This window comes from Nicotiana sylvestris, chromosome 12 (assembly GCF_000393655.2).
Source record: "Nicotiana sylvestris chromosome 12, ASM39365v2, whole genome shotgun sequence".
Taxonomy (NCBI): domain Eukaryota; kingdom Viridiplantae; phylum Streptophyta; class Magnoliopsida; order Solanales; family Solanaceae; genus Nicotiana; species Nicotiana sylvestris.
Window position 1 is genome coordinate 126,112,492 of NC_091068.1, and position 4,865 is coordinate 126,117,356.

The following is a 4,865-nucleotide window of genomic DNA, read 5'->3' on the forward strand; positions in this document are numbered from 1 at the left end:
AACCCACCCATGTTGGTCATGTCGGAACCCGGGAGACCTTTAATTCTATACTTGACAGTCCTGGATAATTCTTTTGGTTGCGTGTTGGGTCAAAACGACATCACGAGCAAGAAGGAGCAACCCATTTATTATCTCAGCAAAAAGTTCACTCCTTATGAGGTTAAGTACACTCTTCTTGAAAGGACATGTTGCGCCCTGACTTGGGTGGCACAAAAGTTGAAGCATTATCTGTCGTCCTACATTACTTACCTCATTTCTCGCATGGATCCTCTAAAGTATATCTTCCAAAAGACTATGCCCATGGAAAGACTTGCAAGGTGGCATATTTTACTTATAGAGTTTAACACCATCTATGTAACTAGGACCGCGATGAAAGCCCAAGCCTTAGCCGATCATTTGGCCGAGAACCCGGTGGATAAAGAATATGAGCCATTAAAGACTTATTTTCCTGATTAAGAAGTGATGTATGTTGACGAGGTTGATCATAATGAAAATCCAGGTTGGAAACTTTTCTTTGATGGAGCTGCTAACATAAAAGGTGTCAGAATAGGAGTTGTACTTATTTCTAAAACTGGGCAACACTACCCTGTAACAACCCAACTTCGATTTTATTGCACCAACAACATTGTTGAGTACGAAGCATGCATTCTAGGTTTGAGGTTAGCTGTAGATATGGGAGTACAGGAAATACTGGTTCTGGGAGATTCGGATTTGCTGGTTTTGGGAGATTCGGATTTGCTGGTTCACCAGATTCAAGGGGAATGGAAACCCGGGACTTGAAGCTCATACCGTATCGACAGTGCCTACATGATCTTGGTCAACGATTCAGGTCAGTAGAATTCAGGCATATTCCTAGGATTCATAATAAGATTGCCAATGCTTTGGCTACTCTGGCATCAATGTTACACCATACGGACAAGACTTATGTCGACCCGCTACATATCTAAATTTGTGATCAGCATGCCTATTATAATGTGGTTAGAGAGGAACTTGATGGTGAACCTTGGTTTCATGATATCAAGGAATACATCAAGTCGGGGGTATATCCGGTACATGACATAGGTGATAAAAAAAACCATTCGACGTTTGGTTGGTGGATTTTTCTTAAGCGGAGGAATTTTGAATAATAGGACCCAGATCTAAGGCTACTGAGGTGCATAGATGCTAAACAAGCTTTAACTATCATGGCCGAAGTGCATCTCGGAGTTTGCAAGCCACATATGAGCGGGTATGTCTTGGCAAAGTAGATTCTTCGAGCAGGGTACTATTGGCTCACAATGGGACGAGATTGCATCAGCTTTGTTCGCAAGTCCTATCAATGTCAGGTGCACAGTGATTTGATTCATTCTCAGTCATCTGAGTTGCACACGATATCTGTACCTTGACCCTTTGTTTCTTGGGGAATGGATGTCATGTACCAATTGAGCCGGCAGCGTCTAACGGGCACATGTTTATTCTGGTGGCCATTTATTACTTTACCAAGTGGGTCGAATCTGTAACTTTCAAGTTCATGACCAAGAAGGCGGTGGTAGATTTTGTTCATTCAAATATGATTTGCCGATTTGGAATTCCCAAGGTGATCATCACAGACAATGCTGCTAATCTCAATAGTCATTTGATGAAAGAGGTATGCCAACAGTTCAAGATTATGCATCGAAACTCCACTCTTTACCGTCCCAAGGCAAACAGAGCTGTTGAGGCTGGTAACAAGAACATAAAGAAGATACTTCGTAAGATGGTTCAAGGTTCTAGGAAATGGCATTAAAAGTTACCTTTTGCTTTACTGGGTTATCGCACTACTGCCCGTACTTCAGTAGGTGCAACTCCTTATTTGCTGGTATATGGAACTAAGGCAGTTAAACCTGCAGAAGTTGAGATTCCATCCCTTCGGATCGTTGCTGAAGCTAAAATTGATGATGATGAATGGTTCAAAACCCGGCTAGAGCATTTGAGTTTGATTGATGAGAAAAGATTGCCAGTAATATGTCATAGTCAATTGTATCAGAAGAGAATGGCTAGAGCATACAACAAGAAAGTGTGTCCCCGGAAATTCTAAGAGAGCCAGCTGATATTGAAACGCATCCTTCCACATCAAGCTAAAGCTAAAGGCAAGTTCGCCCTAAACTGGCAGGGACCGTTCATTATCACAAAAGTGTTGCCCAATGGTGCTTTGTATTTAACATACATAGAAGGCAAATGTGTAGATATGACTATCAATTCTGACGTAGTCAAGAGATATTATGTATGATTTCTTTGCTTGTCTTCAATTGCATTATTTGCATTTGGCATGTTTCAAAGTTGGAAACAAATGCTTTTTATTCTGCTACCCAAACACTTTTATCCTTTGTTACCCCTTTTGTGCCTTGTTTACTTTCTTTCATACCCCTCTTTTAGAATCATGAGTAGAGTTAGAAAATAGAAGAAAAAGAAGAAGAAAAAGAAAAAGAAAATAGAGTATAAAGAAAAAAAAGAAAAGAAAAAGTAAATAAAGAAAAGAAGAAGTAAAAGAAAAAAAAAGAGAGAAAAGAAAATAAAAAAGAAAGAAAAAGAAAAGCAAAAAAAGGAAGGTAAGTAACAAACACAAAAGAACTTTTGTTTGAATTACGTTTGACCTGATTCCTTTTAAGGATACGTAGGCAGCCTTACTCTAAGATTCGGTCCCATAAAAAAATAATCTAAAATTCCCCAGATTTAAAGAAACTGGGGTAGAAGTTTTAGTTTTGCAAAAAGATCTGATTTCAAAAGTTGTAATTTTGAACCCTAACATCTTAAATTATTTTGAGCCTTCATGCCACCCTTTCTTTCTAACCCTATCCAAAACTCTATACTACGGTCCCGAGAAAGACCTTCCGATCAATCTTTAAGGATGCCAAGTCAAGAGAGATAAAGGTATGATTTACATCATGGGTAACACTTTGTTCATGGGCACAAGGAAAGATGAATAAAATGAGAGAGTCTTATTGGTGAAAACCCTCACGGGCACCGTAAAGCGATGGTGAGCTGAGAGAAAGTTTAAAATGAGAGAGTCTTATTGGTGAAAATCCTCGCGGGCACCATGAGGCGAAGACAAGTTGAGAGAAGAACAAATGAGAGAGGCTTGTTGGTGAAAACCTTCGGGGCAGTACAAGTCGAATGAGGTTCGTGACTTTACAGAGAAATTAGATCATTGAAAGTCTAGGTTTTTGAAGTATGAAGACATGGCATGAACTGAAATGTGATTGGGTTGATCAATCCGAAATGTATGTCATTATCATCAGAGTCAGCTGCTTCACTCAGATAAGTCTCTTTTCCATTCTTCTTCAAATAGTTATCTTTGTTCGAAATTTTCCTTTTTATGCCTAATTCTCGAAGTCACTTCACTTCATTTCTTTTGGGTCTATTTTCCGAGTCTATTTCAAGTTAGTTTTTGTCAAACAAGCAAGAAAGGATTTTAAAGCCTATTACCAGCTTTTTGATTGCACAAAGCGAAGTTCGTCCAGAGCACATCACAAGTGACATGATTCAAAATGAGCAATAAGGTAATAATTGAATTTTAGATGATCAAGTGATTCGTGAATGTTGAAAAAATACAAAAGCTCAACAATTGTCAGAATGAAAATGCCATACAACAAGGGAGTATAATGGATGCAGGTCATTCATAGGTTTTTATGGTCAAGGTTCGATCAAGAAGGTCAAATAATTCTTTGCTAGCCCGAAGCAGCTAATCAAGAATGAAGCGTGGTAGTGGCAGAAATAGACACCTTCAGCAAGGATGCCACAAACTAACCACCATATTTTTAAACTGACGAGATTTTCTTTGTTTGAAACAGGGGCAAGAATTTTTGTTCGTTCTGCAGGAATCTTCCATGAGGAAAGTATGTTCTAGAAAGTTTTCTTTGTTTTGTCTATGTTGTTGTGATCGCAGGCATCCACCTGGAGAACGAGGGAATTCATTTCAAGTTTCAAGGCAGTAACAGGCGCCCACCTGGAGAACGAGGAGATTCATTTAAAGCCCACCTGGAAAAAGAGGGAATTCATTTCATGTTTCAAGGCAGTAACAGGCGCCCACCTGGAGAATGATGGAATTAATTTCAAGTTTCAAGGCAGTAACTGGCGCCCATCTAGAGAATGAAGAAATTCATTTCACGTTCAAAACAGTAACAGGCGCCCACCAGGAGAACGAGAGAATTCATTTCAGAATTTGTTTCAAATTTCAGGCCAGCATCAGACGCCCACCTGGAGAATGAGGGTATTTATTTCGAGTTCAAGTCATCGATAGGCGCCCACCTGGAGAACGAGGGAATTCACTTCGAGTTCAAGTCATCGACAGGCGCACACCTAGAGAATGAGGGAATTTGTTTCGAGTTCATGTCATCGACAGGTGCCCACCTGGAGAACGAGAGAATACATTTCAAGTTTCAAGTCATTGGTAGGCGCCCACCTAGAGAATAAGGGAATTTATTTCGAGTTCAAGTCATTGGCAGGTGCCCACCTGGAGAACGAGGGAATTCATTTCAAGTTTTAAGTCATTGGCAAGCGCCCACCTGAAGAATGGAGGAATTTATTTCAAGTTCAAGTCAGTGGCATACGCCCACCTGGAGAATGAAGGAATTTATTTTGAGTTCGAGTCATTGGAAGGCGTCCACGTGGAGAATGAGGGAATTTATTTCAATCGTCAAGTTAGTAGCAGGCACCCACCTAGAGAACAAGGGTATCGTTGCAGAGTTATTTCATGTCAAGTCAGTAGCAGGCACCCACCTGGAGAACGAGGGGATTCACTTAGGATTAAATTCAAGTTCAAACCAACAGCAGGAACCAGCCTGAAGAACAGGGTCAGTTCAAGCTAGCAGTAGCACTCGCCTCAAGACTGCGAGTCAACAGTTCGA